Source organism: Carex rostrata, chromosome 12 (assembly GCF_964058835.1).
Source record: "Carex rostrata chromosome 12, lpCarRost1.2, whole genome shotgun sequence".
NCBI lineage: Eukaryota > Viridiplantae > Streptophyta > Magnoliopsida > Poales > Cyperaceae > Carex > Carex rostrata.
This window is the reverse complement of record NC_135929.1, coordinates 12,207,155-12,218,823: the sequence shown is the minus strand read 5'-3', so window position 1 is coordinate 12,218,823 and position 11,669 is coordinate 12,207,155. Positions and strand designations below refer to the sequence as shown.

General features: G+C 42.5%; 1 pseudogene; it reads right to left on the bottom strand.

The window, feature by feature from the left end:
• Positions 1–3,736: 3,736 nt before the first annotated feature.
• Positions 3,737–8,778, bottom strand: LOC144563640 (uncharacterized; annotated as a pseudogene).
• Positions 8,779–11,669: the final 2,891 nt, after the last annotated feature.

Genomic DNA, 11,669 nt, shown 5'->3' with positions numbered 1-11,669 from the left:
ATATCATTTTGGCTTATCAAATTCCCCCAAGCCTAGTCCTTGCTTGTCCCAAGCAAGTCTAAACCCTCACAGGGATTCCCGGGTTTTGTTTATGTATTTCAAACCAAGTTATCTAAACTATCCTAAAGACTTAAAAATAAAATTGGTCAGTCAAAGCAATTTAGGGTTCAAACAATTCAATTCAAAGCATGAGCATGTCAAACAATTATGCGGGTTTCTTTCAATGATCTTCTTCACATCACAAACACACGTTTCGATTTTAATTAAGCAAGTTTATATCTATATGACACTTCAGAATTAGTTAATCCTAAATTTTTCTCCCCCATTCTACAAGTGACAACCAATTCCAGAAAATCCCTTTTTTTTAAAAATTTAATTTTTGTTAAGGGTGTAGACTGTGCCTGATGCTTTGACTTTTTTTTTTACTTGTGCATCCGTCTGTTTTTGGCTCACTCATTTTTCCACTCATTTTTATTTTATTATTATATATATATATATATATTTTTTTTTTTTTTTTTTTTTTTTATTATTTATTAATATGCGGATGTATCTGTCCTAAGGACTTCAATCCAACATAGCTCACTTTTTTCAGCCTACACCTTTGTTCAATTAAGTCTAATTAGAAAAGAATTTCTGAATCTCGCGCAAAGTTTCCTACGGGCACCAAGCCTTTCGGTAACTCTTGGCATTGCGCGTCTGAGACTTGATTTTCAACATGTATAGAGGTTCTAATTTAAGATCACAGGTACTAAAGTGTCATAAAACATAAATTCACTAATTAATATGTCAACTTGCGCCATGTGGTTATACCATTGAAATCCCCACTTAGATTGTGATATTTTCTCAAAACATTCAAATTTAATTATTGTAACCCCTAAATAACTTAAACCTAAGGTAAACCTAAGATACAATTCCTACCATTTTACCCCCCCCAAGCCTAAACATTGGCACCGACCCGGTGCAATAAACAAGCTTATGAAAGGTAAAAAGAGGAAATAAAGAAACTCACAAAGTAATCAGGCTGGTGGAGGAGGTGGAGGTGGATGCGCAGTCCCCTGAGAAGAAGATGTACCAGTCACTGATGGTGCTGGACGTGTAGGTCTGCGGCGCCGCGGTATCGGGTCTGCAGAAACAAAGCCAGAGTCAGACATGTGCCCATAGATGCGGTCCGTCCTATAGTAGGTGGCATGCTGCTGCTCAGCTATCTCATCCACCGTCCCTGCAAGGTCCGTGTACTGGACATGCATGCGCCCCATCTGATCGGTGAGCCGAGTCATGTCAGAATGAGAAGTGCTGAACTGACCCGTCATGTAGGTCTGATGCTGAGTAAACTGCCCGCCTATGTGAGTACGGAGATCAGAAATCTGGCGATCAACTGAGTTGAACCGCTCATCCACATAGTCACGCAGCTTATTGATGTTGGTGTTCATGGTCTGCATCAACTCGTACATTTGTTGCGGGGTCACTTGATCAGTACCAGTAGCCCAAAATGAAGGAGGAGGCTGAGGCTGCTCAGGTCCAGGGATCCCAAATGGATCAACAGCGGCTTGTGCGGCAGGTGGTTGAGCCATGTCGAGGGGCAGAATCCAAGTGGAGGGATCTGTCCTATCCACCGGTATCCGGAGAGGCATGGGAATTTGCCGACCGCTAGAGAGGAAGAAGAAAGAGTTGCCGACGCGAGTGAAGATGTTAGCCGTCTGAAGATATGCCATATCTATGAATTCGGTCTGCTTTTGGAGGCGATGGGCAAGGACCTTGAAAACTGGCCCTTCTGCAGGAATGACCCCATGGTAGATGGCAAGACGGGTCACAAAGCCTCCGCAGGAGATCATACCACCCGGAGTGGCATTTGTCCTCACGTTCAGGAGATTGTCGATGAAGAAGCTGCCAACGTGGGGTAGTTTTTCGGGATTGGTCAGGGCATGGATCATGGCATAGATGAAGTACGTCTCGCACTCGCCCAAGGTGCCCACTGTCTCTCCGCGTGCAAAGATGGTGAAGGAGAGAGCACGCTGGATGTAGCGAAACACCGGGTGGCTGATCTGACTCACCTTGTATGTCCGTCTCGGACCACCAATCAGCTGGCTTGAGAATTCGTAGAAGCTGGAGTCCGGCTCCCAATCTGGCACCGTCACCGCATCAGCCCAGAGAGGAAACCCCAGTAGGTTGCTGAGTTCCTCAATTGTGATCTGGTACTCTGCACCATCCAAATAATACTGCAATAAAGTGTCATCTTCCATGTGCAGAGTAGACAGGAATTCATAGGTCAGCGTGCGGTACGCAGGAAAGGGTCTGGTACAGTAGTCCCAGATACCAAGGGAGGACATGAGGAGATGAACCTCATCTAGAATGCCCAACTGCTGAAGGGTAGGTATGTGAACATACTTGGGCTGGACAACCTTTTTGGTCTTAAGAATTTGAAAGTTTTCTCGTGCTTTTGGATGCACAAATCTAAGACCATAATCAGTGTCTTTGTTTTCAGGCCACTGATCTTGAGGTAGAGTGGTCCAGTCAGGTTGGTCAGACATTTCAACATCATTAGACCCACTGTCGGTACCGGCCCCTCTTCGATATTGTTTGGACCGTTTAGAGGGGATGAACTCCTCCTCTGCTATTGCCTTACCCTTGTTCCTTGGTTTTGGTGGCATGATTGGTGTTCGATTGGTTCAATTCAATTACAATTCACGATCAATTCAATTTACCAATTTGGTTCAATTCAAGCAATTGAAATTAAATAGAGTTAGAGATACAACCAAATGTGTGCAATCAAACCAATGTGAACTGTAGATGCAACTGAGAAATCCAAACGCCGAGTCGACCCGCCAAATTCCGGAAAAATCAGCCTTGTAATGCCTTCTGTGAGCTTTATTGCGGGCCGCAATAAGTCTCTTTGCGGGCCGCAATAAGGTATGTTGAATGCTGGAGGCCTCTGTCTTCTTCGTTGCGGGCCGCAATAAACGGAATTGCGGGCCGCAATGGGTATGCGTGAAGAGTTATCCTTCTGGCTGCTGTCTTGCGGGCCGCAATTAGGGATGTTGCGGGCCGCAATTCGCGCGGTGGAGAGGTGGAGGTATGGCGGCGGCTGTTGATCGGTGGCTGCGGTTTGGATTGTGCTTTGAGGGAGAGGGATTGTAGAGAGTAGAGAGAGAAAAAGTGAGATGTAGAGATGAGATGGGAAGAGATGGAGAGGGAGAGAGATCGGGAGAGAGAAAGAGATTGAGAGAGAGAGTAGAGATGGGGAGAGATAGGGAGAGAGTTAGAGAGAAAAAGAGAAAGAGATTGAGAGAGGCGGCAGGGAAAGGAAAGGGAGAGAGATTTTGCAGAAAAACCCTCCCTTTTATCAATATTTTCGCGTCTGTTCGGCCTCCATTGCGGGCCGCAATGACTGTCATTGCGGACCGCAATGGACTCTTTTTTTTTTTTTCTTTTTTTTTTTTTCTTTTTTCTGACTCTCTGACTGCTTGGTTGCGGCCCGCAATAAAAATTATTGCGGACCGCAATTAACTCAAAAACTAAAGCCAATCGTCAGAAGTCTCTGACTCGTTAGTTGCGGCCCGCAATAAAAATTATTGCGGACCGCAAAGAAGCCTGAAATCTTCTGAAAAACCTAAATTAACCTATCTAAATGCAAATAAAATTTAAAAATACGAAATTTAAAATTGCAAAAAGGTAAAGTGCTTGGGTTGCCTCCCAAGAAGCGCTCTTTTAGGGTCTTGAGCTCGACCATTCTCCTCTTTTAGTTCATTTGTGCATCGGTAAGGGAGATGTTAATCTTCCCTTCAACCGGTTCTCCATGATTGTACACCTTTAGCCTCTGGCCATTTACTTTAAATGCGCCAGTTCTTTCACTCCAGATTTCTACCGCCCCATGTTCAAACACGCGTTTCACCTGAAACGGGCCACTCCATTTGGACTTGAGTTTGCCTGCAAAGAGTTTAAAACGTGAATTGAACAATAAAACATAGTCACCCATCTTGAACTCTCTTCGTATGATGTGCTTGTCATGCCATTGTTTTGTCTTCTCCTTGTAGATTTTGGCATTCTCATACGCGTTGAGACGAATTTCCTCAAGTTCATGCAAGTCGAGGATGCGTTTTTGTCCGGCTTGGTGCATGTCGAAGTTGAGGGCCTTGATAGCCCAGAATGCCCTATGTTCCAATTCGACTGGCAAATGGCACGGCTTGCCGTAGACAAGCTTGAAAGGGGTCATGCCAATTGGTGTCTTGTAGGCCGTGCGGTATGCCCAAAGTGCATCATCTAACCTCAGACTCCAGTCTTTTCGGGACAATCCTACAGCAGTTTGGAGGATGTGCTTGATCTCTCGGTTTGACACTTCAACTTGGCCACTTGTTTGCGGGTGGTACGGAGTTGCTACCTTGTGTTTGACTCCATACTTTTCCATTAAACTTTCAAAGGAGCGATTTATGAAGTGTGAGCCTCCATCACTAATCACCACCCGTGGAACACCAAATCTTGGGAAGATTATCTTTTGGAAGAGGCGTTTGACGGTCTTTGAATCGGCCCCTGGGCTTGGTATTGCTTCTACCCATTTGGAGACATAATCCACGGCTACAAGGATGTATTTGTTGTTGCATGAACTCGGAAATGGCCCCATGAAATCAATCCCCCACACATCGAACAATTCGACTTCAAGGATGCTTTGTTGAGGCATCTCATGTCGCTTGGTGATGCTTCCCAACCTTTGGCATTTGTCACAAGAGACAACAAATTGCCTTGTATCCTTAAAAAGAGTTGGCCAAAAGAAACCTGCTTGCAGGACCTTGGCGGCGGTCTTGTTGGTCGAGGCATGTCCTCCATATGGTGATGAATGACAGTGGTGAAGAATTGATTTAACCTCATCCTGCGGAATGCAACGCCTATGAATCCCATCAACACCCAGCTTGAAGAGATATGGGTCATCCCAAAAATAGTGCTTGGTATCCGCAAAGAATTTCTTCCGTTGTTGGTATGTGAGGTAGGGTGGAAGAACTCCACATGCAAGAAAATTTGCAATATCCGCAAACCATGGGTATTCGATTTTACCCACTTGGTAAAGCTGCTCATCGGCAAAAGAGTCATCGATGGGTAAGTCTTCATTTGGTTCAGGTTTGATGCGCGAAAGGTGGTCAGCTACAAGGTTCTCGGTGCCCTTCTTGTCCCTAATCTCCAGGTCGAACTCTTGGAGTAAGAGAATCCAACGGATGAGACGGGGTTTGGCATCTTTTTTCGTGAGAAGATAACGAACCGCGGCATGATCCGTGTAGACTATCACCTTGGAACCAACTAGATAAGGTCTAAACTTGTTGATGGCGAAGACCACCGCAAGTAGCTCCTTTTCGGTAGTGGTGTAATTGACTTGAGCCTCATCTAGAACTTTGCTTGCATAGTAGATGGCGCACGACTTTTTGTCAATTCGTTGCCCTAGCACCGCTCCAATGGCGTAATCACTTGCATCGCACATGATCTCGAAGGATTCGCTCCAATTTGGTGGTTGCAGGATTGGAGCGAGATCAATTCTTCCTTCAATTTATTAAAAGCATCTAGACACTCTTGGGTAAAATCAAATGGAGCGTCTTTTAACAAAAGATTAGTCAAGGGCTTGGCTATTTTAGAAAAGTCCTTGATAAACCTTCTATAAAACCCAGCGTGTCCTAAAATACTTCTAACCCCTTTAACATTTGTTGGTGGAGGTAATTTTTCAATTACCTCAATCTTTGCACGGTCAACCTCTAAACCCTTAGCAGAAATCACATGACCTAAAACAACACCCTCTTGTACCATAAAATGACATTTCTCCCAATTCAAAACAAGGTTTACCTCTTCACATCTTTGTAGGACTTTAGATAGGTTTAACAAACATCCATCAAAAGTGGTACCATAAACCGAGAAGTCATCCATGAAAACTTCCATAGACTTCTCAATTAGGTCAGAAAATATACCCATCATAGCCCTTTGAAATGTTGCAGGTGCATTGCACAAACCAAAGGGCATCCTACGGTATGCAAAGGTACCGTATGGACAAGTGAAAGTGGTCTTTTCTTGGTCATCAGGATGAATTGGTATTTGAAAGAATCCACTATAACCATCAAGATAACAAAAGAAAGAGTGCTTAGCTAACCGTTCAAGCAATTGATCAATGAAAGGAAGAGGGAAATGATCCTTGCGCGTGCCGGTGTTGAGTTTTCGATAATCGATGCACATACGCCATCCCGTCACGAGTCTTGTTGCAATCGGTTCGCCATTCTCCCCTTCTATCACGGTTGTCCCTCCCTTCTTTGGCACCACATGGATTGGGCTCACCCATTTGCTGTCGGAGATTGAATAGATGATGCCGGCATCAAGAAGTTTCTGGATCTCCTTTCGCACCACCTCGCTAAGGTTCGGGTTCAATCTCCGCTGTCCTTCAATGGTCGGTTTGTGTCCTTCCTCCATGAAAATGCGGTGCATGCAGATGGAAGGGTTGATTCCTTTGAGGTCATCAATGGTGTATCCAATGGCCTTTCGGTGCATCCTCAAGATTTGTAGAAGTTGTGAGGTTTGGTCTTGGTTTAGGGATGCGTTGACAATAACGGGATAGGTTTGGTTTGGACCGAGGTATTCGTATCGAAGGGTTGAAGGTAATGGCTTAAGTTCAACCTTGGGTGCGTCCTTCGAGGGTTCGGCAAAGTTGGGGAAAGTTTCGGTAGTTGAAACCTGAAGAATTGGGCTCAGAATAGGCTTTTTGTCAATCTGGGAAGGGTTATTGCGGGCCGCAATAAGGTCATTGCGGGCCGCAATAATTTCTGAATTCTGCAGGGTCTCTGTCTGGATTGGTTGCGGGCCGCAATAACTTCCATTGCGGGCCGCAATAACTTCTCGAATTTCTTCCTGCTCTGACTGGGTTAGCTGCGGTCCGCAATAATCTCCATTGCGGGCCGCAATAAGGTCTACAGAACTCGTTTGATCAGATTTTTCGCACTCCTGATCCATCCAACATTCAAAGGAACCCTTTTCCAAGCTGTTTATGAGTTCCTCGTCTATCAACCTGTCAAGAATCTCAACACTACAAACGCTTTGATCATTAGATGGATATTTCATTGATCTTTTGATGTCAAATGTTAATTTTTCTTCACCAATGTTCATTGTAATAATTCCATCATGAACATAAATCACAGCTTTTGCCGTATTGAGAAATGGTCTACCCAACAAAAGTGGTGTATGGATATCCTCATCCATGTCTACCACAACAAAGTCAATTGGTACAAAGAATTTACCAATTTGAATTGGCAAGTCCTCTACCACTCCTAGGGGTAACTTGACCGATTGGTCGGCCAATTGGAGAGAAATTCTAGTTGGCTTAAGTTCCCCTACACCCAACCTATCATAAACCGACTTTGGCATAAGACTTACACTAGCCCCTAGATCACATAGTGCACGTTTGAATTGGACATTACCTATCGAACATGGTATGGAAAATTTACCCGGATCATCCAACTTTTTGGGTAATTCATTCATTACCATGGCACTACCGTTTGAGTCTAGGGACACCATTTGGACTTCTTCAAGTTTACGCCTATTAGAAAGGATATCCTTGAAAAATTTGGTGTAAACCGGCATTTGGGTCATTACCTCAGTCAATGGTAGGTTTACATGCAATTGTTTCAACAATTCAAGGAATTTAGCAAATTGCCCATCAGTTCTCTCATTCTTAAGCCTACCAGGAAAAGGTGCAAATTTATGGGGAGGAATGTAGAGAGGTACCTGTGCACTTACCTTCGGTGGCTCATCTTGAGATGGGTTCGCTTGAATAGCAGGGTCGCTTGGTGCGATTTGTGTAGCTTCCTTTGAGGCGGAGTCCTCGTGTGTGGAGATGTGCTCATCATTGGTTCTTGTCTCTTCACCTTGCGGCTGCACATAGGCATGCTTTGGCATGGGTGGATCCTCGTATTGCGCACCGCTACGAAGCGTGTGTCTAACCGCCTTGACATCCCTGGGATTGTTCTCAGGTTTTGGTGGAAGGGAACCCGGTTGGCGGGAAGATTGTGTAGCTTGTTGTGCAACTTGGTTTTCAAGCATTTTGTTTTGGGTTGCCAACATGTCTACCTTTTTGGTCAATTCATCGAATTTTTGATTTTGACTTGCCATGAAAGTCTCCATCATTAATTCGAGATTGGACTTTGGTGGTGCATTAGAACCATACCCTTGGTTACCATAACCTTGATTTGGTCTATTAAAGTTTGAGTTACCTTGGGTATTTTGGTCATTTTGTCTCCACGAAAAGTTTGGGTGATTCCTCCAACCGGGATTGTAAGTATTAGAGTAAGGATTGTTATTTGGTTTGAAATTGCCTTGGTTTATGGCATTCACTTCCTCATGACTAACCTCATTACCTATACCACAATTTAGTGCTAAATGATCGGTCCCACCACAAATTGAACAAGGAAGAGAAGAAGGATAATTTACCGATTTTACGCTCATTTGATCAATCTTGCGATTTAAAGCGGCAATTTCTGCGGCCATGCTTGAATTCGAGTTCACCTCCTTCAATCCCCGTTGCAGGATAACCGGGGTCTCCCTAGGGTTGTGCCATTGACTTTGGTTGAGAGCCATGTCATCAACCAGCTTGTATCCATCTACAGCCCCTTTGTTCATGAGACTTCCTCCAGCGGCTGCATCTAGCATTCCCTTGTCTTGTGGCAGAAGACTGTTGTAGAAGATTTGCAGCAGGTTCCATCCTTCAATGCCATGGTGAGGGCAGCACCTCTGCAACTCTTGGAACCTCTCCCACGCTTCGCTCATGGTTTCATCTCCTCTTTGTCGGAAATTGTGGATTTGATGGCGCAAGGAGTTAGTTTTGGATGGTGGAAAGAACTTGTTGAGGAAATCATTCGCCACCTTAGGCCAAGTGTTCATGTTCTCGGGCCGTTGTCCCCTTATCCAACCTTTAGCCTTATCTGCAAGAGAAAAAGTGAAAGCCATCACTTTAAGATCATCAGGAGAAACAGTTTGTACCTTAATTGTACTGCAGATTTCTTCGAAATTGGCTAAGTGTTGTGTGGCATCTTCATGAGGCAGGCCATGGAAGAGATTACGCTGCACCATGCTAACCCATGCAGGAGGAATTTGGTATTCCTCAGCATTAATAGTGGGTGCAGTGTACCCCAGGTGGATTTCCTCAGCCCTAGGCGCAGTAAAGTCCCTCAAAGGGCGGTTGGCATCGGCTGCTTCAAGATTTTCTCTCTCTTGGTTAGCTGCCCTCAACCGTTGAAGTTCATTGGCCATCCGATCCCTTTCTCTTTGGAGGTTTTGAAACCTAGCATCATCATTGCCGGACGACATGTCTAACCGGCGTGGATTCAAGGGAAAGAAAGGTCCCCTTGTCGGGTGCTTGTTTCTTCTCTGGTAAAAAAGATGAGTTGATCCTCTCCTCGAAAATCACTCTACCAAATCTGTGGCGTCCGGAGTAGGAGGTTCCTCTGCCAGATTTCAACCTGAATCAAAAGAGAAAGGAAATAAAAGAAAATTAAAAACAATTACTAACTAAATTACTTAGGTCCAAAATAATATTCACCGTTGTCCCCGGCAACGGCGCCAAAAACTTGATGTGGTTTTTACTACTACACAAGTAATAAATCCTAATTTACCCTCAATTCGGTTGCAAGTGTACAACCTTGTCAAGTAGTATTTAGGGATCGTCTCCACAGGGACAATTCGGAATATTAAACCTAACCTAACTAATTTAATTTAGTAAAATGAAATAAAAGTAATTTGTTTGTTTTTATGATGGTTTGGTTTGTCGGTGATCAAATTAAATTAACTAAATTCTAGGTCTAAACGTGGTTTTAAAGCAAGAATGAGAAATTAGGGTCTCTTAGGGTTCCTATCCACTAATGTCACGATTAATTGATTTATTAAGGTTGTTCTTATAAATATGAAGGCACAGTCTAATGTTATCGGTATAAAGTGATATTTCTATGTTAATACCGTCTTTAAATGAGTATAAATGTCACCTCTCGGTACTTGGTTACACTAACCCAAAGTTATTAAGTCTTTAACTGTCCCAATTGGTATAGAAAGTTATACGTCACCTCTCGGTACTTGGTACAATTTTCTAACCTATCGGGTTAAGCCCGTATAAGATGAGCGTCTCCTCTCGGTACTTAGCCTATCAAAATACTCTTTTCTTCATGGTCAGGACTAAATATTCAATTTCTCAATTGTAAATACCGAATCCTAGGGTTTCATGCAATTTCGCTTAAGTCATCACAAACAAGTAATATAAAGAAAAGATCATACCAAGGAACAAGTAAATATAATATAAAATCAACTAATCCATGACATAAGTTTCAAGTTCTAACCCTAATCAACCCTAGAAATAACCTTAGCCAACCATGGCTGCAGCACACAAGAGAATAAACAAGTAAAAGAGTTCTAAGAGAAAGAAATCAATGTAACCGCTCGAAGAATTCGCTATCTTCTTCTCCCTTCTTTTGTCTCTCTTTGTTCTCCTTATTCTCCTGTGCTTTTCTCTCTTTCTAATGTCTAAAATTCGTCCCTAAAACAGTTATCTCCTTTCCAGAAATAAAAACAACTAAATATAGCAAAAATCTCGCTCTGGAACTGTTTATTGCGGGCCGCAATAACTTCCATTGCGGGCCGCAATAACAATACAAATTGTTCTGTTCTGCAAATAGGCTCTGACTCGTTAGTTGCGGCCCGCAATAAAAATAATTGCGGCCCGCAATAAAGGTGAAAATTCGCCAGATTTGTGCTTTCTTGCTCCAGATAGCTTGTCTTCCTTCGTTAAGCTCCAAGCACTTGATTTCCTACAAAATAAACACAACTAGGGCAGTAACTTGAACTTTGAAACATTTCTAACCTAATTAAATTCTAATTTCAACAAAACTCGGTTTAATTTACACAACAAACCCTATGTTTCAACATATATCATTTTGGCTTATCAGCATCACTCATGATGTACATGAATTTCAACGGTTTAAATTTGACGTTTGATGTCGATCCGATATACTTTTGAAGTTGTGTTCATCAAACTCTCTTGATGAGCACATCACACTCTAGCTTTGCTCATAAAATAGATTTGTTTGTAGTCTACTAATTAAAGTTACTAATTAAGGTTGTGAGTAAATGAATTCAAATCTTACTTACTATATCATCCATTTTTATTTCTTATTTTTCAACTACTCCTATCTAAATTTTAATTCTAGTTCCGCTCATGCCGAGATCAATAACCATTCTAAAAGTGCTAATGGTACATCAAACCAGTAAACATTGTTTTTTTTAGGGGTCACATTTAATCTTAGTGCTTATTGTTCAATGGTCTAAATTTATATTTATAATTGAAAACATCTTCAGTTTTCTGTTTACTTTTGTACTCTTTCTAATATCAAACGGAGCAGAGACAAACTTGTGATTGGACAATGTTTGAGGCATTATAAAATTTAATGGAGTATTTTATTTTAACTTATTTCAAGTTCAAACATAAAGGAAATATCAAGAAACAAGTACAGATGATAGTTAAATAGTATTTGGTTGTCATTAAAGATGCTATACCCCTTCACCAGTACATGTCAATAGAAATTGTGGTTGTCATTGTAACTATATATGTTTATCCAACGAATAAAAATCATTATCCAGATAGATATCTAATAAGTGAACAAAAAAAAATTATT